The 23,191-nt window shown below is 47.5% G+C and overlaps 1 long non-coding RNA gene across 1 annotated transcript in view; it reads right to left on the bottom strand.

The window, feature by feature from the left end:
* The window catches only part of LOC146336678 (uncharacterized), a 27,675-nt gene continuing 4,484 nt past the window's right edge, over positions 1-23,191 (bottom strand). Inside the window, exons 2-3 of the long non-coding RNA XR_014785571.1 lie at positions 8,550-8,649; positions 1-3,008 (exon numbers count right to left, since the gene is read on the bottom strand). This is a non-coding gene — a long non-coding RNA (uncharacterized LOC146336678). The remainder of the gene's footprint in view (positions 3,009-8,549; positions 8,650-23,191) is intronic.

Raw genomic sequence — 23,191 nt, 5'->3', positions numbered from 1 at the left:
ATTGAATACATGTATGCATTGGCCTAAAATGTCATCTGTGGTGTGGCCCTTCTAGATTTTGTTACACTGCAAGAGGACAGGGCGAGATGTACCTCGGTGGTCAGAACACATGTTTTGCATGCAGAAGGTCTCAGGTTCAATCACTGGCTTCTCCAGGGCCCAATCTACACAGCCAATTTAGTGAGGACCGACAGCGCATCAGGGCTGGGAAAAACCCTGCCTGAAATCCTGGAGAGCTGCTGCCAGTCAGTGTTGACAATACTGGGCTAGATGGACCAAGGGTCTGGCTCAGTATATGGCAGCTTGCTATGCATTAGTACTCTAGGCTAGATACTACTTTACCATTTTCTTAAAGATGGTACTTCATCTTTTTCCGTTATTTGCTGTAAATATCCAAGCTGAGACTAATATATTTGTAATCTTTCTTTCACTCTTAGGTGCTACCTAAGATTATATACCGTTCTCGATACAGGGAAATTGACTCGGGGACAAAGACAAGCGTAAAGCATAAGCAGCAAGACAAGCACGGGATTATAAATTTTATTTTGCCAAAAATGTTTTCAGAAAGAAGGAATTAATTAGATCACCACCCTAAATCTTGGACCGGCCACTTGTTCGCTTGTTATTCCCAACGGCAGCAATATTTGTTTGTTTATTTATTTAGTGGTATTCATATACCGCTAAATATAATAAAATCCCTACGCAGTTCACATATAAACATTTAAAATCACACTTGAAAGACAATATTAAAAACAATTCCAGTTACAAGAGAACAGCACAAAACAAGGAGCAGTAAGATGAAGCAGCATAATTAATTGAATTACAAGCCGGGGAAAGCCTGGGTGAACAAGTGTGTTTTCAGAAAGCGTTTGAAGGATGCCACATTTTCTCCCTCCCGAACTGCTCAGGGGAGGATTTTCCAGAGAGTGGGCGCCACCACCACCAAGAAGGCCTGCTGTCGATGGATGGCATGGCCACATTCTGTTAATGTTGGAATGACCAGCAAGACCTCCTCTGACGATCTTAAAGGTCGGCTGGGTATACATAAGGGAAGGCAGTCTGCTCGATATCCTGGTCCCAAGCTGTTTAGGGCTTTGCATGACGATAACATAACCTTGTACGTGACTCGGTAGCTAATAGGCAGCCAGTACAGTTCTTCTAACACAGGCATTATGTGAGCATAGTGTTGGACAAGGGTACAGAATCTCTGGCCTGGGGGCCAAATCCAGCCCTCCAGGGTTCCCCAGAAGGCCACTCCCCCTTTCCTCAAACCACCACTCGTTTGGTGGTTTCCCAGCTTTCATGCAATGTTCTCTCCTTCTGAGAGGTTGAAATGCCTCCCCTAAGGCTTCGTTACTGGCAGTGAGAGCTTGAGGCTAAGATATGCTGGGGTTTATTTGTTTCGCTTTTGGCCCTGCCCCTGTTGCCTTCAACCCCGCCCACCACTGGAATGCAGCCCCCGAGAGCTCTCTGAAATGGAATTCAGCCCTCAGGCTGAAAGAGGTTCAACACCCCTGCGCTCCGGTAATGTTGGGGAGGTGTTTGGGTGGCCTCAGCGCAATGGGGAAAACTCAGGGTTCAATAGCACAGGATTGGTCATACAAGGGGCAGGGTGGACAGGATTAGAGAAATAACAAGAGAGAAGGGGCGTTTAAATCAGTGGAGGGCTGGTTACTGCAGAATAAGAGGGTTTTACCTTAAAGGAAGAATAAAAATAATTCGAAACAAAAAATCAGAGCACATGGCACTCAGAGAAGAACCTCCCAATGTGTAATTGGGGGGGGGGGGTGTTCAGGCCAGTAGAGGCTGGTGGCTGCAATGTCCGTGGGGTAGTGAATCCACGCCAGGTTTCAGTCAGAACTAGTCAGAACTCTAAAGGAGCTATCTAAAGTGCTGAACCCAATAGTGCCTTTAAGAATAGAAGAATACGAGGAGCCCTGCTGGCTCCTACCAGGGGTCCATCTAGTCCAGGATTATGTTCACATAGTGACCAACCAAGCCCCTTGGATAGCCCCTTTAGAGTTCTAACTGAAACCCGGAGTGGATTCTCCCACCCACCCGCACTGCCATCGGAGCCACCCGCCTCCACTGGCTCAGTTAGTAACATTTGTTACGATAACAGGGGAACGTCCCTATTTCCATCTGTGAAATTGTGTAGCTTATGCAGGTGCAGACTGCCGGCCAAAAAGGTGGCGCCCCTACCCACTAGGATGTGCTGCTTATATCTCCATAATGCAAAGTCTACAGTTATCGGAAGTCATGCCTCAGCTCCCAGAAATCAACAGGGCCATTTGGCATTGTGACTTCAACCATCAAATTGTCAACAGGTATTCTTGGCAAGGCAGCCGTTCAGGGATTCGGAACAGGGCCCACTAGACTTCTCTTCGCAAGTAACCATGGCAACGAAGGACAGCTTGCGGAGCGCGGAGCTGTGCAGAAGCCATCTGCAGAAGATGCCTGCAAAACGTCCGGAAGTCCCATTCCCGCTGAGACCGGACTCGTTATTTCCATGCTTATTTGTGAAGGGCCCTGTCAGGATGCTAGGCTAGTGGCTGAGTTCAGGGCCAGTGCCAAGGGCAGGAATGGTCAGGCACCTGCTGAGGTCCCACACCCCAGCAGGGGCCCACTGACTTGCACCTCCTCTTCACCGTTGCAGCCCACTTGTTCACCTGCCTCTCGCTTTGTCCCAGATAATGGTGGCGATAAGATGGAGGAGGAGCAGGTGCCACGGCTTCTTTGCTCACCGTCTTTCTCCCTGTCAAGCAAGCAAGCGGTAGTAATGAGGAGGAAGAGAAAGAGGAGCCATAGCACCTGGTGATGATGGCGGTGAGAAGGCAGACTCGCTGAGGGAGGGGGCCCATGGAGAGTGTCTTGCCCAAGGGCCACCCAAAACCTGGAGTCGGCACTGGCTGAGCTCCATCTGCTAATCCACAGCACAGGTGTGACACGGGAGGCAATCTTGCTGAAAAAGTTCTGCAGACTTTTCTTCTCTACCCCCTGAAGAAGGCCTAAAAATAAGAAAACAGCTGAAATGCATTGGGCTTCCTACAATACCTTTATTTTTGCATCCTGGGAACCCGTTTCTCTTCTTTGTGATCTGCTTTGGACGCCCGCCTTCTTCTGTTTTCCGGGTTCATAATCCAGCAGCGGAGACAGGATCCAAATCAAATTACTCACCCCACGAGAAAGGGTTTGTTGGATGCAGGCATCCAGCCCTGATAAATTTCTAAGAGCTTGACCAGTGGAGGCTGGTGGCTCCAATGTCAGTGGGGCGGTAGATCCTCTTTGGGTTTCAGTCAGAACTCTAAAGGAGCTATCCAAGGTGCTGAACCCTAGCTCTGAAATGGGTTCAGCACTTTGGATAGGTCCTTTAGAGTTCTGACTGAATCCCAGAGTGGATTCATCACCCCACTGACATCGGGGCCACCAGCATCCACTGCTTTCTGCGCATTTTGGACGTTTTCCTCTCTTATGGACCAGCGTGTCTATCTTAGGGGTGTACGAAACCCACTTACTGTTCCGGTCCGGGCGTCCGCAGGGTGGGGGGAGGCGATCCGTCCCTCCCCCTGGAATCCTGCCTGGCCGGCTTCGCTCCATGGCGAGTCCAGGGAGCCGCCGGCCGGGGCCATCCACAGCCGACTTCCGTCCGCTGCCGAGCTGTGGCTGCAAATGGCGTCGGGCATAAGGGATGCCATTTGCATCCCTGCTCTTTTCGGTGATAGGCTACGTAAATATTTATGTAGCCTATCACCGAAAAGAGCAGGGGCGCAAATGGTGTCCCCTACACCGGATGCCATTTGTGGCTGCAGTCCGGGCGGCAGACGGCAGCAGCGGACGAACCCGGACCGGCCGGCAGCAGGTAGGGTCTGTCCGGGGAGGATTTGGGAGGGGGGAGTAGTCTGTTCTGCCACGGACTCCGCGGGGCCAGATTCTAAAGAATCTGGCCTCATTGGAGCCTGTGGCGGATTTCTCCGCCATTCCTAGTCTATCTTTACTTTTTAGTGTGCACCTGAGTGATTGTGATCAGATGTATGTGTGCACGTTTATCATATGACAGAGATACATCATGCATGGGAGTGGAGCATTGAAGTTGTGAAAGGGGGAAGTGACACAATTTTTCAAGCCCCAGCTATTCAAAAGTGAAGCACCTTGGATAGCTCCTTTAGAGTTCTGGCTGGCTCTGCCTGAAACCTGGCGTGGATTCACTGACATCGGAGCCACCAGACTCCAATGAGCTGGACTACCTCCAGGTTGATTGCTGGAGTGTCAGAAGCCAGTGTCAGGATTGATTCTGAGCATATGGAGATAGCAGTTCAGACTCAGAAAGGGAACAGCCAGAAACGGGGGAGGCATCTTCCCGAGTGAGTTCAGATATGGATAGGCGTGTGTCTCAGGATGCTACCACACAGATGGCTGGGCCTGAAGCCCCCCCCCTTTCCCTCCTCCGTGAGAACCGAGGAGGAGGAGAGCGCGGGGCATGACCTGAGGGATGCTAGACTGCGACGCAGAGCGAAGAGGGAAAAGTTAGAGGCAGAGCTCAGACGGTCGACCCGGTTGGTGATGCGTGAGGGTCAACGTAGGGGGGCATTCCTGGAAGGGAGGGGCCTCCCTCCCTAAGTTATTCTATTTATTTATTATTTATGTATTTATTTGTGGCATTTCTATCCCGCCATTTTTCCTCTTTAAGGAACCCAAGGCGGCATACATAATCCTCCTCCTCCATTTTATCCTCACAACAACAACCCTGTGAGGTGGGTTGGGCTGAGAGACTGGCCCAAAGTCACCCAGTGAGCTTCCATGGCCAAGTGGGGACCAGAACCCCACTCTGGGCTCCCAGCCCAACACTCTCGCCACCACGCCACGCCGGCTCTCTCTAGCCAGCAAGTTCTTGTTTCAAACTGCTGGCAACGTCGTAGCTCCCATTTGGATCCCCTGTTGCCATTCGTAAATGAAGCGGCGGTATTCCTTTGTGGCCTGAGAGTCTTTGGGGATGTGCATCTGTAATGAACCTGTTGACAGTGAATTAAAGATGTGAGACTGACGCCTCCCTTCTTGTGTGTGTGCGTGCGGAAGGAAGGGGCCAAGGGAACGTGACAGCTAGCTGGTCACAGTTCACAGTGAAGCACTGTTGTTTGTGCCTCAGTTGCGGGCTGGATCCGTTCTAAATTGGGTTCACACACACAGCCCTGCACAGATGCTGACTTGAATTCAGACCACTGGCCTGCAGAGAGCTGCCTCTTCTCCCTTGTCCACCTGTAGGACAGTGTGGCCCGCACCCTTGCAGACCATCTCTCCTTTCAGCCCTCAGTCGGGCAATTTGCCACATTACTAGTTAAATCTGTTTTTATTGTGACTAGCCATGTGCCTGTCAGTTTGATGGGCAGAGGATGGGGTGAGGTCATTCAGTTCACTCAAAGTTCAATGTGACCAAGAGATGAACATTCCGCACTCTTTGCTCACCCAGCAAGAATTGTCTCTGGGATTCTTGCACCATGAGGGCTAGCAACTTGCTCTCTTTTCATTTGCTTGTTTATTATTTATTTATTTACAATATTTATATACCGCTCCACATCAGAAGACTTTGGAGCGGTGAACAACATGATAAAAGTATAAAACAACAGGTTAAAAAAGTTAAAACATTAAAAAAAAAAAGACAAACCCCAACAAAGTAGAATTTAACAAACCACAGCTGGTCATGCAAGGAAGGCCTCTTGAAATAACGTCTGTGTTCTGTGATTCACATTTCAGTTTAGGGTTACTTGAAACCAAATTGTTCATTGCACATTTGCCTGCAGACTGAGAGTACCTCTACATGAAGCAAAAATCTTGCACCCTTACCGGGGCTTCTTCTTCCAGGGTCTTTACAGGATTACGATCGGCACAGTACGTGCGCTTCCCCCCTTGGGCGGGGGGCGTTTCCTTTATGGGCAAGTTCCATATGTTTCATTTATACAGCCAGTAGATGGTGCTGTGATATTGCGCAATTTGGAAATACACCACCTCTTTGATGGTGGTTTATATTTATTACCGCACTTCCAGCGATCTTTAAAAAGGTGGAATAAAGTTTAAAAATGACAGGAGAGGCACCAAAGGTTGATGACATCATGAAAAGGACCCACAAACCTCCATGAGTGACTGACCACGAGTGCACGATAAAAGCCTCATGTGAAGAGAGCCTTATTCTTTGAAATGGTATAGAAATTTAAAAGGGAGTGTTACCTATCATTTGAGCCTGAGGATTGGAATGGCCATACCCCCATCATACAAACTGGACTAGTGAAAAAAACTGGGCAGCTTGCCAAGGAAGATTCTGCTACTCTTCTCTTCCTTTTCCTGCCAATTCATTCATTCTGAGAACTGGGCATCCCCTGTGACGCTAACAGGACTGTGCTACTGTGATCTGGACTGATTTGGTGGTTTTGTTATTTATCCACTTGGTGAAATATTTACAGCTTCCGTCTCAACTCAAAAATCCACAAGCGGGCTATTAAAATTCTTAAGAACCACAACCTAAACTTTTAAAAGAATAACAAGAATCAACACAACAATAAACGTAATCCTTGGCAGACCCTCAGAACTTTTTTTCTTTTTTTTTAATCGCCCAAAAAACCATTGACAGCCGCAAACATCTACAGATTAAAACAGTCACAGAACCTCAAAGGCACTCTGGAAAAGCACCACCTTTGCTGAGCACCTGAAGGTCATTAGCCAAGGAGAGAGGCTGAGTGCCACAGTGTTGGCACCAGTGTTGGCACAGTGTTGGCACCAATCAATGAGAAGACCCCGATCCGACTAGCCACTCGCTGTCTCTCAAATGACAAGGGTACCCGAGGAAGCTCTTAATGTATGGGTAAGTAAATATGGAAGGAAGTAGTTCATAAGAGAGCAATCCTATGGCCCTTAGATGGCATGTACAGGAAGCTGGGGATTCCACACACATACGCCAGGCCACAGAACTATGGCCTTGGAGGGGGAAATCTGACCAGGGATTTCCCCCACCCACCCCTGTCCCTCTCAGCTGCCACAGGAAGTCCCACAGTGGCTCCCCTCCTGAGGTCTGCCCTCCGACCTCAGGAAGAGGATGGAGAGAGGAGGATGTGCCAATGGGCAGGGAAGAGAAAGGAGAGGCTGTGGATCCGCCAGATCCAAAGGCCTCTCTGCCCCTGTCCCTACCTCCCAGCAGTGCGAGAGATATACACTGGCTCAGAGGCCTGTCTAGCACAAAATAAAGCACAGGAAGATGGAGAAGCTACAAAGCCTCCATTGCTCCTCCCGCCCTACCGGCAATAGCCCGGCAGAGCACTGGATTCTCAGAAGCCTCCAATCTTGGAGGCATCTGTTGTCCAGGAGTCACTCCCCTAGGATTGTGCCCTATGAGACCTTGCATCTTTTAGAGCTTTTAGAGGTCAGCGCTGGTGCTTTATACTGGACTTGGAAACCAAAGCCAATGCGATCGCTGTAAAATGGGTGTTTTATGTTCTGAGTGGCGGCAACATCGCTGAAGCAAAAACCAAAACAAACACACACACATATCTCAATATCACACTCTGTGCATACATCTTATTTAGCCGCTGCCTCCCATATTAAGCTGCCCAGACTTTAAGCAGTTGCAAGGGCCCTGCTTTCTGCCCTTTACTCATGGTATATAAGACAGACAGGTACAGGAGACAGGACCTTTTCAGTGGTAGCAGCGAAAGTTGAAACGCCCTCCTTGGGGAAAACTGCTGGGCTTTCTCTCTTGCTGTTTCTAGATGGCTTTTGATTTGTTTAACAACCCTTTAGTATTGCATGCTGCATGACACCTGCAGCACCCATGGAGGAGGAAGTGAATTGAAAGTGTCCGGGTAGCCTAACAAAGATAGACTGCCGGGTGTGGTGTGACAAAGCAGTGCCGTGGTAAAGGCTGGGTAGGGGCAGAAACATATAAAGCAGATACTCTGTGGCAGGATTCACACAAAACACTAACCCATGGTTTATGTTAATATGGGTTGTTGAATTGTGGGTTGTGATTACGTGCGAACTCAGAACTATGGGTTAACTACGTGTTGTTAACCACAAACAACCCACAAAGTGAACCCATGGTTTGTTGTTAGGTTGTGAATTCTGGTTTGTTTAAAGCATGGGTTGTCATTACATGCAAACCCAGAACTGTGGGTTGTTCGTGATTTGTTTCGCCAGGCTACAGAGGGGATGGGCAAGAGTGTTAAAAAACAAAACAAAACTCATCCATTCTACATGCCAGTACTACAGCGCTGCAAAGGCATATGGGATACAGGGAGGGAGTGGGCAAGGGGACCAGGAACCAAACAACCCAGGAATTGAAAAAACAACCCACAGTTTGCTCCATCATCAGGTAGCCAAATCATGGGTTAACTCTGGGTACCGCAACAACCCATGGGTTAATTAAACCATGGGTTGTTGTGACATGTGAACCAGGTCAGTATAAAGACTCTCCCCTTTCACAGGATGGAAGGATGTGGCAGAATAGTCTGAACCAGCAAGGGTGGAACTGGAGAGATCCGTGGACTGACTACCCCACCCACCATTACTGGTTTCCATGGTGGCCATGATGGACTCCAACTAGCTCAACCATGGAGCATCCTGATGAAGTGGCTTTAAAAGCTCAGGGAAGGAGTGAAGCCAGGGGCCCTGCAGTGGGGAGAGAGAGAGAGAGAGACTTTACTTTACCCTTGAATTACAGCCAGATGTTCTGTTTTGTTTGTTTTCTTGGTTTAAAGCAGGCTGTGATGAAACAGCATCACACAGCATAGCGCACCCTATACAAAGCATAAGAAGCAGGTTGTTCCTTGGAAATATCTTCAGGTGGTTTCCTCTATGTCTGTCCCTTGGAAGTGAAGGCCAAGATTGGGGCATCTGGCACAGGGGTAGTTAACACTAAATTATCACAATAATAACTGTAATAATAACAACAACCCCATCCTCCATCATCATTATCCCATTCTGCATTATTATTCTCATCCTCATTCTCCCAATCCACACCCATTTGTAGATTCCAGGCACTCTTCAAAGGCAGAGCATATTACCATAGTCAGGTCTGGATATGACCAAGACAGGAAGCACTATGGTTGCTGCCACTAACCATTGGTTTTGGTGGATGGGGGCAGTCAGTATTTACCCCGCCAACTCTCCTTTAGCCCTTATAAAGGATTTCCTAGAATGCACTCAGTGCCTTCTGCCAGTGACCTGACTTGCAATTGCAGAACGCCTTGGTCCCACCAAGTTCTATTCTATTGGAATGTACTGGCCTGTGTTTCTACTGTAAACGTGCTTTCAGCATCACACTTCCTCGTGCAGCTTCAACCAACACCCTCATCGAGGCTTGGTCCTGGCCCAGCAGAAAGCAAAACTGGCCAGCAGCAAAAAAAAACCCCTCACAATGGCCCAAAGAAGGGAAGGAAGGATATGAAACTATCCTTCCTGAACCACAAGTTCAGAATAGAATTACAGAAAAATGATCAGACCCACAGAGCCCACTCTCCTGATTCAATAGAGGCTACCAGGAAAGTCCCTGGTGACTATTCAGAATGCGAGTAGCCCAAATGGCCCCCTCGAAATTACAGACACAGATCATTTTGTTATGGCCTTCAAAACTGCTTTTTCTCTTGGCTTTCATTTTGCTGAAGATGCTTTCTCAATCACTTCCTCAGTTGGAGGAGAAGCTGACTGCAAGACGCTTGCTTAAATGAGCATTGGTGATTTTGGATAACTGGTGGCTATTAACTATTGCACATACCCCATCTGCTTGGCGTGGGGTGGGGTGTCTATCAGTTCTCAAACAAAGGAGGGAAAGGTAGTGTGAGCTCTTTGAAACCCACAACCTTGAACCTCAGGCTCCCTCCGCTTTTAGCCAAACCATGTCCCCTGCCCCTTCAGTCAAAATGGATTACAGGGGACCACTACACAAAATAGAGGGGGGTTAGGCTGCCTCTGGCCCCCTGCCAATGTGAGCACTGAACATGCCTTTCCATAACCTTCAGCAGCTGAGGCATATTTGGAACTGTTGATATCCTGTTGGGGACAATGATGTTTTTTCTAATGCAGCCTTCCCTGACCTGGTGCCCTCCGGATGTTTTGGACTACAGCTCCCGGAATTCCTACCCATTGGCCATGCTGGCTGGGGCTGGTGGGAACTGAAGTCCAAAACATCTGGAGTGCCAGGTTGGGGAAGACAGCATGGTGCCCGTGGGCACCACGTATGTGGTCACCTTTCTTGGCATCCAGTGAGGGGTGCTACCCCTTCCACTTTTTTTAGGAAATGAAGATGGAAGGTGGCTGCAGGCCAGTGCTTTCCTCTGCAGAGCACCCAGCCACCAGGAAAAAGAAGGGGAAAAAGAAAAAGGGACTCCTACCACTTTTGTCTGGTAAGCTGGGGAGTGGGGTAAAATAAAAAGAGCAGCAGGGGCAAGGGAGAGGAGTGTTGGAGCTCCGACCCACCTCTGCCTTGGACTCTGTCTTTTGGGCAAGTTCATTGTCCTTTCTGATTTGCCACGCCTCCCATGGGAGCCATTTTGCAGTGGTGCCCACAACAGTTTCTCAACTTGCCAGGTTAGCCCACAGGCCCCCGAAGGCTGCTTCACTCTGCCATAGATTGCAGGGCAGCAGCGAAGTACCAAGTTCAACATCCAGCAGGTTTTAGTGTATTAGTGTAGAGGTGTTGCTCACAAACTGCTCTTGGGTCTGAGAAAAGGGGTATTACAAGCATGTCCCTGACTTGATCTGCATAACGTTGTAAAGGATACGCTCGTCTAATCTTTAATATCCATTCATCATGCACAGACACTTATATGCACTAGAAGGTTGCACAGCACACCTCTGAATGCAAATTCTCTACTCACCAGGCCCAGTGTCAACACTCAGCATACTTGGGAAGGTGCTAGGTCCCGTGTACCCCTGGGGCTGAATTCTTGCCTGGTCCCCTTTTTTTGGTGATGCAGTTCCTCTTTGTTGGCGATTCATAAGAGGCCGCCCTCATTCACCCAACAACTGTTAAGTTGGTGAACTGGGAAGGGGGGCTGGAAGAGCAATTTAGAGTTGGCGAAGGAATCCAAGAAAGCACTGAAGAAACATTGAACTCAACAATGACTGAGTGGGGATTCCCCTCCCTCTCCTCACCCCCAAGAGCCGTCCCAAAACATTTTGCTGCCTGAGGCGAAGAACAAGTTGGTGCCCTCTCCCATTCCATGTACAAAATTCTGGCTGAACATCAGGAAAAACTTCCTGACTGTTAGAGCAATACAACAATGGAACCAATGACCTAGGGAGGTGGTGGGCTCTCCCACGCTGGGGGCATTCAAGACGAAGCACACAGCCCTCTTCTCCGGCACCTCATGCCCAGCATCTGCCACCTGAGGCAACTGCTTCACTCTGCCCAATGGTAGGGCCAGCCCTGACTCCCCCTCCCAATTTGCAGCTTTAAACTCAAAGCTTCATGTTAAATGATCCTTAGATAACTGGAATTTGCTTTTAAAGAGCCTCACCATTTCATAAGAAAAGGAAGCATAAGAAAAGGAAGAAAGCTGGTCTCTGGGAGGGGAAAAAAACCCTTCCCTGTCCTCCTTGACCTTGTGAGGATGTATCATGTGACTACAGAAAGACAGACCTTTGGGCAAAAGAATGAGGAAGCAGCAAAGTAGATCAACTCTCTTCCTTTACAGTCTGTTTGCCAAGAGAGTTGGGAAGTCACAGCTGACAAGTGGGACCTGCGACAAAGTATTACAGCATGGAGCGCTGCTGTTCAGAATTCCAGCCATTCCGTTCCATTTTTCAACACACACACACACACACACACACACTGATTTCTGTAGTTTTTCCCTCCTTGAGTAGTTATTAGCCCCAGATAGCAAATTCCCATAAGGGGGGGGGGGGATTTTTGTCGGGACCATGGTGGGAGGAAAGAATCAATCCCTTTCCTCACACACCATGGTCCTGATGAAAATCAGAGTTTCCCTGCAGCAGCTAAACAACCAGGGCACTTCAAGTATTTTAGCACTGCATCGAGTCTGGCCCTTAGTTTGCTTTGTACTATAGTGTGCATACTGTGATAAAGCAGGGTTTGTTTCTCGACTTTTGGAAGACAGCTGTGAAAACATTCAATCATGTTGTTGTTATTAAACACTTACAAAGCACCTAACATTTTCTAAGCACCATACAGATATTAAAAGATAAGACAGTCCCTTCCTGCAGGCTCACAAGCTAACAGACATGATACGAAAGGAAATAGGACCAGTGAGGGAAGAGGAAAGCAAGTGCTGAAACAGCAGCTCCTTCTCAGGCCAGGTTGACTTCCCTCTATTAATTTATCATTTTTATATACTGTCCTTCATTTGGGCAGTTTGGCAACAATTTTAGTTTTGGACTTCTTTTTCTTAGTAATCAGGGTATCAGGCAGAACAATGCTAACTCGGCCCAACAGGGAGATCCTACCATGGAGCGACTGCAGCATCCAGAGCCCTGACCAAACACATGCAGCTAGGAGCGGGGGGCAGCTTTCTGCTGGGTTTCCTTCCAGCGGTTCTCGGTTCTTTCTCCCCTTCCCATTGAAATCAATGGGAAGGAAAATATCTAGACTGATCCAAAGGTGCCTCTGCCCCTAGAACGCCCTGTTTGGGGGTCTACCACTGGCAGTAGCTTTGTACTCACAGAACTTTCCACAGGCATAACTGGGACCTTGGGGCAGATGCTTCCTGCCAACAGAGCTTCGGAACCCCCTCCAGCCAGTGGATGGGGGGGCGGGGTAGGACTGCACTATTACACTAAACTCTTGGGTTGCCGAGGTATCTTAATTATGGCTGACTGAGGAATGCTGGGAGTTGTAAGCTTTTTTTTCTGTCTAAGTATGCATAGAATTGTACCCCTAGCTGATTAATATGGTCATTTTTAACTGATAAATCACTGAATTAATTAAATTTAAATAAATATGCATAGAATCAAAATTTTATTACAAGTGTCTTTTGGGGGACATAGAAAAAAAGTAGGGCTGTGCAGGGACCCCCCCAATCTGACTCAGAAGCCGCTTTGTGGCTTCGGAGGTGGGCCCAATTCAGTTTGGGGGGGGCAACCCGACTGGGCGCCGAAGTGGGATCAAAAGATCTACCCCACTTGGGCACCTTGAGAACTGTGGAGTGGAAAGAAACTCCCAATTTTTTAAATGATGGGATCAATCACACATGAGTTTCTAAAAGCCACTCTGTCAACCCAAACTCAGTTGCTTGGAGGAGTGGATTCACTTTAAGCTAATCTGGCAAGTGAAAGTTACTATTCAGATTTCATGTCAGAGTATATCAGGGCCCTGGCAATCAAAGAACTCTGTTCTGCAACAACTATCCCATCTGTTGAATCTTCACAGTAGCAAAATTGATCTGAAACATATAAAACAGTTATCTTCTAATACTTCTGCAAGAAGGTATATTTTTATATTTAGTAGCAAAAGGATACCAAATTTGTTAGTGGCTAATGTAAGAGTATATGGGAAAGGATAATCCAAGAGCACATGCATCATTATGATTTCTGCTGGCAAGGCTCATGGCTGTGAATTTTCAATCCCACGAAATCACATGCACATCACAGGAAAGTGACAGGAAGAGTACATATAGGGCTTCATCACATGGAGCTTTTATCCTGCAATTGAGATTGCTCCTTCACGGATGTTTGCGGGCTCTGTACATGACGCCATGACCCTCCTGCACAAAATGCCCTTTGTTCTGTTTTTAAATAGATCTCAGATAATGAGCTATCAAATTACCCCGTTGTGTTCCGTGTTCCCCTTCAGTTTCCTCTGTGAAAAGACTTAAAGTGGCAAGAAGAGGAGTGAGATCAATGAAAAATAATGGAAGGCTCAGATACAGGGAGAAGGGAGGGGAGGAGAAAGCGCATGTGAAGGGAGTCATTGTGATCCTGCATTTAAAACAGAAGCAGAAAGCCCTGTTTTAAATGCAGGATTTTAGCAGGTCAGCAGTTCGAGACCCGAGTGCTGCGTGACGAAGTGAGCTCCCGTCTTCAATCCCAGCTTCTGCCAACCTAGCAGTTCGAAAGCAAGAAATTGCAAGTAGATAAATAGGTACCGCCTCGGCGGGAAAGGTAACAGCGTTCCGTGCACCTCGGTGTTCAGTCATGCCGGCCACATGACCACGGAAGCGTCTTCGGACAGCGCTGGCTCTTCGGCTTAGAAACGGGGATGAGCACCGCACCCTAGAGTCGGACACGACTGGTTGGGGACACCTTTACCTTTTTAGAAACGCCCATAGTGTTATGTTAGGACTAGATCAGAAAGAAGGGCAGGTGTCCAAAACAACCCACTTCTCCTGGTGTTCAGCCCTATTCCTAGGGTGGCCAGGTGTCCTCTTACAGAGGACGGTTCTCTATTTGAGGGGCTGCCAGGGACTCTCCCCTATTTGAAGGGCTGTCCTGTTCAATTACAGTTTTAAAGATAAAGAACCATAACAGCGGTTGCACAGTTAGTAACTGGAAGAGGAGAGTGCAAAAGCTGGTTTGAAACTCAACATTAAAAAAACTAAGATCATGGCATCTGGCCCCATCACTTCCTGGCATATAGAAGGGGAAGAAATGGAAGCAGTGACAGATTTTACTTTCTTGGGCTCCAAGATCACTGCAGACGGTGACTGTAGCCATGAAATTAAAAGACGCTTGCTCCTTGGGAGGAAAGCTATGGCCAACCTAGACAGCATAGTAAGAAGCAGAGACATCACCTTGCCGACAAAGGTCCGTCTAATCAAAGCTATGGTTTTCCCAGTAGCAATGTATGGCTGTGAGAGCTGGACTATAAGGAAGGCTGAGCACCGAAGCATTGATGCTTTCAAACTGTGGTGCTGGAGAAGACTCTTCCGAGTCCCCTGGACTGCAAGGAGGTCAAATCAGTCCATCCTAAAGGAAATCAACCCTGAGTGGTCATTGGAAGGACAGATACTGAAGCTGAAGCTCAAATATTTTGGCCACCTAATGCGAAGAGAAAACTCTCTGGAAAAGACCCTGATGCTGGGAAAGACTGAAGGCAAAAGGAGAAGGGGATGGTAGGGGATGAGATGGCTAGATAGCATCACTGATGCAATGAATATGAACTTGAGCACGCTCCGGGAGAGAGCGCAGGACAGGAAGGCCTGGCATGCTATGGTCCATGGGGTCACGAAGAGTCGGACACGACTGAACAACAACAGTTAGTAACTGGAAGCAGACTGAGCAAAGTACACAGGTCCTCTGGTCACAATCCTCCACGCTACTGTGGAAATACTACAGTATTTCTATTTCAATCATAATCTTTCTAAAGTTGTATCTATACCTATAAATTAGCATATGCAGAGTTTATGCAAATTGCTGTCCTCTTTTTCTTGGTGATGCATTTCCTCTTTCTTTGGTAATCAGAAGCTGCCACCCTAAGTACCCCAGCTCTGTCACTCTAACAATCTATTATTCTGAACTCTGACATGCCCTGGGGCAGCCATTGGCACTGCTGGCTGGTTGTGATGGGAGTTGCAGTCCAAAGGCTCTGGAGGGCACCAGGTTGGGGAAGGCTGACCTAGGTTAAATTATACTCCTCCTTGTATACTTCCTGAATGGAGAAAAAAACACCCACCAAGCCTGAGCTGATCTCTCCATTATTCCCATGCTTGTTTCACTGGCACTTATGGGGCTGGGCTATTTAAAAATGAAAATCCCTGAAGGACAATGGATGTTTGCAGGAAATCCTGTCTTTCATCCACATCCCTCGCTTCTCCCGCTGTTTGGTAGGGATTGATAACCTTTAAATGCCCTCCGATCATTCTTCACTGGAAAAGCAGCCTGAACAAGAGACAGAGAGTATGTAAAAGCTCTCCAATTTTTTTGCTATCAGAATGCTGCTTCCTTCTCAACCCACAAACCATAGTTTGGTTAAGCTGAAAGAGGGGCATCAAGACTGAAGGGAGTTTTTCGGTCGTTCTGCCATTTTCACTTGGAACCAATGCAATAATCCGTGCCGGACAGTTCATTGTGCTGCTTTTCTGACAGTGTTCTGGGCAGCTGATCACTAAATAGGAGCCAGTTCTTAAGCCGTTCAGAAAACACAGAATTGCAGACAGTTCCCTCTGCCTTCATTTCACCTGGCTCTTCACCATTTCCTTTCTGCTTTGCACCTGACAGAGGGCACAGATATTTCTTTGCTGGGCTGTGCTTCGTCTGCATAGAACCAAACCACGATTAATCCATCACCAGCAATGAGCACGCAGCTTTTAATATTTAGTGGAAGGGCTATTAAGATTCCCTAATCTGAGGATCATTCAGATGTGCTACATGAGAGGTGGACAGTGGCAGTGATATCAGCCGGCTTTTGTCTTTTTTGATGCAATCTAAAATTCTAAGCCCCAAAACAAGGCACTTTAAAATGACAATCCAACAGCAACTGTAATGCATGCTCTCCCTTATCCACATTTTGGTGTAAATATAAAAGATTCATCCAGGAAAATCTACTCAGAAGTAAAACCCTATGAAATTCAATGGGTTCAGCTCCCAGGTAAGTGCATATATCTTTCCGAGCTCAATTCAAGGTGCTGGTTTTAACCTATAAAGCCCTACATGGCTTGGGACCACAATACCTGACAGCACGCCTCTCCCGAAATGAACCTACCCATACTCTATGTTAAACATCTAAGGTCCTTCTCTGAGTTCTTCCATCAAGGGAAGATCAGAAGGCGGCAAGAAGGGAGAGGGCCTTCTCAGTGGTGGCCCCCCATCAGTGGAACGAGCTCCCCAGTGAGGTCCACCTGGCACCAACATTGTTATCTTTTCAGCCCTAGGTTAAGACCTATCTCTTTTCCCAGGCATTTGGCAGCACACAACGAGTTTTAATCAGTCCTGGATGTGTCTTTAGTTATGACTGACTGCTCAAAGTTGTTTTTAGTTATATGTTGTTTGTGTATATTGTCTGCTTGCTTTCATGTAAATGGCTTTTCAACTTTTTATATTGTATTTAATTATTTTGTATTGTATTTATAATTGTGTTTAATGTATTTATATTGTATATTGTGTTTTAACTTCTGTAAACTGCCCAGAGAGCTTCGGATATGGGGCAATATAGAAATGTTAATAATGATGACGACGACGACGACTTGCAAGCTAAGGGAGTAAACCTATGCACGTGCAGCAGAGAGTAGGCCCCACTGAATACAGGGGACATTACATCCGAGGAAACAACACACATAGGTTTGAGCTGTACGGTTGCAATCCTGTGCACACTTTCCAGGGAGCCAGCCCCATACAGCAGAGCGAGGTTTGCTTCTGAGTAATCATGCACAGAACTGGGCTGGTGGAATAGAATCATAGAATCCTAGGGTTGGAAGGGGCCTGCAAGACCATCGAGTCCAACCCCCTGCTCCACCCCCTCCTGCACCGCCTCATAGGCAGCGCAGATCGGTCCCCTCGGAAGAGCAGCGCGGAGCGGGGGAAACGGAGCATTCCTGGGGGCAGGGCAAGGAGGTCCGAAGTGCCGGTACGACACATCCTATGTGTCGTCCGGCCGCTCTCCCCGTGCTCTGAGGTCCCGAAATCAGCTGTCTAGCCACGAAAGCAGGGCGGTGGGAGCAGGGAGGAGATCTGCTCCTTACCGCTCCTCCCACCCTGCGCTGGATAGGCAGTGGCCCCTGGGCTCAGAGCCAACTGTTGATCAACCCTGCAAACCGAAAACTACCATTTTGCTAGCGGGCAATACCATTTTTATTTAGACAGGCCTTTGGCCCTTAAGCTGATCTGTCAATATGTTGTAACTGGGTGGGTTTTTTTCTCTTTTGATATTTTTCCTGCCTTGTCTTTATGGTTTTTTTGAAACTTCACATTTTATTGCTGCTTTATTGTGTCTGTATTGTTGTTGTCAGCCACCTTAAGCACCACTTAGTGGAAAGGCGGAAAACAAATTTAACAAATAAATGTGAGACAGAAGCCAAGGCTAGAACTTTTCTCCCTGACATCCTCATTTTTATTTGCAGGGATTTTGATTTTGTAGGGAGGAGCACCAGGGATTGTTATTTTTTAGCACTTTCAGCTGTGTGAGTCCTGATCTGCAGTCTGAAGTGGTACAGCCCAATCATGGTTTTGCCACCTCAATGAGAACTAGGCCATTGTTAAGGCTCATAGCGCTCTCTCCCTCCTTACCTTGCTTGGGAGATTCCAGAGGCATCTCTCTGGCCACGTTTGGAAACAGAAGGTTGGACTACTAGACAAGAACCTTGGTCTGAGAGCTGCTTTAGATACATTATGCAGAATGAGATGGCAGAGTGAGATAGCAGAATTCTGGGGCTAACATTTCAAACTGCATGTGGGGATTCCCCCCTCCCCACTTTTTATTTTAATTCTGGATTCAGGTAATTATTACATCAATCCAAATAATTTTATCAATTAACATCCACTCATACATACAATTCTTAACAAAGACAACCTATAAACATAAACTGATGGAGACTGATGGAATCTGATGGATTTCTGAATGCTCTTAGGGATTTCCCAGTGGAGAAAACTGGCGATCCAGCTGAGGCCCTAGCCTCACTATGGAACAGTGAGATGCAGACAGCCATCATCTCAATTGCGCCTGAGTGCCCTCCCCGGTGCTGTGGAACCCATTCTGCTCCCTGGTATACTGAGGAGCTACAGGCAGTGAAACAGGCTGGACGTTGGCGAGAGCGCAAATGGTACAAGTCTCAAAGCAAAGATGGCCGAGCATGCTCTAGAGCACATGATCGTACCTACTGTGTGGCGGTGCGAGCAGCAAAGAAGGCTTACTTTGCTGCCTCCATTGCGTCCTCAAGTAGCCATTCAGCGGAGCTCTTTTGGGTGGTTCCGGGGCTGTTAACGCTCTCCCCAGCGAATGGGGCCCTGAAGGACCCACTGTGACCTCTCTGCATCACACTTTGGGGACAAATCGCTTGTCTCCACAGCAAATGTGATGCTGTAGTTAGCGCAGTTCCAGTCCAGGTATCTGACACCACCATCTGCCGATTTTGTGGGATCGCTTTCAGTTGTTGCGGCCTGATGACATGGACAAGGTGCTTGCAGCAATGTGACTGACCACGTGCCCTCTCGATCCTTGCCCTTCCTGGCTAATAAAAGGTAGCCGAGGGGGTATGACTGGGCGGGTCCAGGGTGTGGTGAATGCTTCCCTTTGGGAATGGGTGGTTCGTCCCTGCTGTCCTTAAGGAGGCAGTAGTGCGCCCACTCCTGAAGAAGCCTACTCTGGACCCAACGGGATTAGACAACTACCGCCCAGTTGCAAATACCCCTTTCTTAGGGAAGGTTCTGGAGAGGGTAGTGGAGGGAAAATGGCAGGCACTCTTGGAGGATACTGATTATCTAGACCCATTTCAATCCGGGTTTCATCCTGGTTATGGGACTGAATCAGCCTTGGTCACCCTGCTGGATGACCTTTATCGAGAGAGGGACAGGGGGAGTGCAACCCTGTTAATCCTGCTTGATCTCTCATCGGCTTTTGATACCATTAACCATGGTATCCTCCTGGATCGACTCGGTGGGATGGGTATTGCCAGCACCATGTGGTTCCGGTCCTACTTGTAGAGCTGATTTCAGAAAGTGACATTGGGTGACCATACCTCGGCCTCTTAGCAGTTGAACTGTGGGGTTCCACAGGGTACCATCTTGTCCCCAATGTTATTTAACGTCTATATGAAGCCGGCTGGGAGTGGTCATTAGGGGAGTTGGAGCCGAGAGCCATCCGTATGCTGATGATGCACAGCTCTATCTCCCTGTGATATCTGAATCAGGAGAGGCTGTGCAAGTCCTGAACCAGTGCCTGAACTCAGAAATGGGCTGGATGAAGGCCAATAAACTGAAACTGAATCCTGGCAAGACGGAAGCCCTGCAAGTGAGTGGTTCCCGAGTCTGGGTGATTGGCTCATTGCCTGTTCTAGGTGGGGTTGCACTCCTTCTGAAAGGTCAGGTCCGTAGTTTGGGGGTACTCCTAGATCCATCACTGTCGCTGGAAGTCCAAGTGGCCATGACAGCTCAGAGTGCCTTTTAACAGGTTGGGCTGGTTCGCCAACTGTGGCCTCTCCTGGACAGAGATAGCTTGGCCACAGTGGTACAGGCGCCAGTAACCTCAAGACTGGATTACTGCAATATGCTCTATGTGGGGCTGCCCTTAAGGCTGCTCCGGAAGCTGGCGCTAGTGCAGAACGTAGCAGCTCGGCTGTTGTCAGGAACTGCCCCTTTCCATCATGTAACTCCTTTGCTGAAGGAACCACACTGGCTGCCTATTTGCCACCGGGACCCAGGTCAGGTTTAAGGTATTAGTACTGGTGTACAAAGCCCTAAACAGCTTGGGACCAGGAACCTGAGAGGGCACCTTCTCCCTTACCAATCTGCCCCGTCCCTGAGGTCATCGGCGGGCATGTTCCTGGTGGTTCCACATGGACCTATGGCCCGACTGGAGTCCACCAGGAGAAGAGACTTCAGTGTAGTAGCTCCTTTTCTTTGGAATTCCCTACCCCTGGAGATCAGGCAAAACCAATACTGCATTGTTTCCAGTGCCTCATGAAAACAGCAGCATTCCAGGAGGCATTCCTAAATTGACCAGTTACCATTTTCATTGGCATTGTGTGTGTTTTTTAACAAGTATAATTTTAATGTGGTAGTTTAATCTTTTTATCCTTTTATTGTTTTATTTCTTGCGTTCACCACTCTGAAATCTGTTCTAGCTATGGAGCGGTATATAAATACTGTTAAATAAATAAATAAATAAACTAATCAAATTCATACCAGTTAAACAGTCCCTAATAGTAAATAAGGTTGTACTGAATCCTGAACTTTATCATTCCAGAATAAAAATAAAGAGCTCCATTTTTAAAAAAAATACAATTATTTTCTAGCCATCCTTCTCTGTCTCTAATAAGCAATAGGTGGAAGAGAGTTAATTCTCCAACACTTGACAATTGGTATATGAGGGTTTGGGATACGACCTCTATGAGAAAATTAGCTAATATGATTATAGTCAGAGAAGGGAATTAGATTTTTTTTCATCCTCCCCGTACATAGTAAACAGGGACAAAAATTTAGTGTGTCACCTGCTGCCCTTAGGTGCCGCAATGGATGCTGTCCTATCACCCCTGCTGAAGTAAGATTTAACTGCCAGTCCCATCAGCTTCTGTACATGGAATGGTTGTGTGGGGACGCCATGTTGTCCTTTGCCTCAGGCAGCGAAATGTTTTGAGCCAGCCCTTTATGGAATGCTATCCCAAGCTGGAGAGGGTTCAGAGGAGGGCAACGAAGATGATCAGGGGACTGGAAACAAAGCCCTACGAGGAGAGACTGAAAGAACTGGGCATGTTTAGCCTTGAGAAGAGAAGACTGAGGGGAGATAGGATAGCGCTCTTCAAGTACTTGAAAGGTTGTCACAGAGAGGAAGGCCAGGATCTCTTCTCCATCATCCCAGAGTGAGGACACGGAATAATGGGCTCAAGTTATAGGAAGCCAGATTCCGGCTGAACATCAGGAAAAATTTCCTGATTGTTAGAGCAATACAACAATGGAACCAATTGCCTAGGGAGGTGGTGGGCTCTCCCATGCTGGGGGCATTCAAGATGAGGCTGTCTGATTCAAGGTGAGCCATCTATCTGGGATGCTCTGACCTGGATTCCTGCATTGAGCAGGGGGTTGGACTCGATGGTCTTGTAGGCCCCTTCCAGCCCTACTATTCTAGGATTCCCAAAGAAGTTCAGCTGGAGAACACTCTATTCATCTTTTAGGCACCCGGTTATAATGGTTTTGATTCTCAGGCATTGTAATGATTTCATATTTTATACCCGTGGTTGCGTTAGAATTTTTCCACTTTGCTGTTTTACAGTTTTACAGGCTTGGAATATTGTTGTATATTTTTATGGTTATGGTTTGGTTTTCAATTGTACTACATTGTAAATTGCCCTGGAATTTAATTTAAAAAAAAAACCCTGAAGGTTTTTGATATTTGAAATATCAAAATATCTTTAATTGTTTTGCAATGGAGAGTATTCAAAGTCGTGACCCTCTTCCCTTCCGCCCAGCAGTCTGAGGTGGCACAGTGCAGAATTCTACTACCTCATGCTGTATAATACAAGGTTGTTCTTATATTTATTATGTTTATGAATGAAACGGCTGGCTGTGAGTTTGCACAAACTGCCGTTCATTGTTCTCCCCAACCCCGATTAGGTGGTGTGGAGCTGAAGGACTAGAGGGCGTCGAATCATCCCCAGGGTGGGCGATCCAACTCCTGCCTGGCAGGGCGGGTGGCGATGATGACCTGGTGAGAGGTCAGCAGTGGGGCCCTTCTAAGATCCTCAGGCCTTGGCAGTTGCCCCAAAATGCCAATCCCTGAAACTGGAGCTGGACTGAAACATTCTGCTGGCGTAAAAGAGAATCTCTGATTCTTTTGGCATTGGATATTTATTTATTACATTTATATCCCACCATTTTTCCTCCTGCAAGAAATATAGGGACCTAAGAAGAGCTGCACTGGATCAGACCATCCAGTCCAGAATTCTGTTCACACAACAGCCAACCAGCTGCCCGCAGGAAACCCACAAGCAGTACATGAGTGCGACGGCACCCTCCCACCCATGTTCCCCAGCAACTAGAACCCAGTCAGTCCTGGATGTGTCTTTAGTTATGACTGACAGTTCAAAGTTGTTTTTAGTTATATGTTGTTTGTGTATATTGTCTGTGTGCTTTTATGTAAATGGCTTTTAAACATTTTCTATTGTATTTAATGATTTAACTTCTGTAAACCACCCAGAGAGCTTCGGCTATGGGGCAGTATAGAAATGTAAGCAATAATAATAACCCAAGGCAGCTCACAGAGTCCTCCTCCTGTCCATTTTATCCTCACAACAACCCTGTGAGGTAGGTTAGACTGAGAGTCAGGGACCTGCCCAAAGTCACCCAGTGAGCTTCCATAGCTGAGTGAGCTCTGGAATCTGGATCTCTCGAGACCCAGTCCAACACTCTAACCACTACACCACATAGCATTGTCCTCCCCCTGCAAAAAGAAATAGGCCAGAACAGTCTTGCAGTAATAATGCTAACTCAACCCCCAAGTTGCAGAGCGTTTTACTCTGGCACCCATCCCCGCTAAATCAAAACAACTCTTTGTTGTTTCGCAGCCATCCCCACTTGATCAAACAGAAGTCACAGCATGAACTTTGGGGGG

Source organism: Heloderma suspectum, chromosome 12 (assembly GCF_057233095.1).
Source record: "Heloderma suspectum isolate Gila_16-S chromosome 12, 16-S_ref, whole genome shotgun sequence".
Taxonomy (NCBI): Eukaryota; Metazoa; Chordata; class Lepidosauria; order Squamata; family Helodermatidae; genus Heloderma; species Heloderma suspectum.
This window is presented reverse-complemented; position numbering and strand designations above follow the sequence as displayed.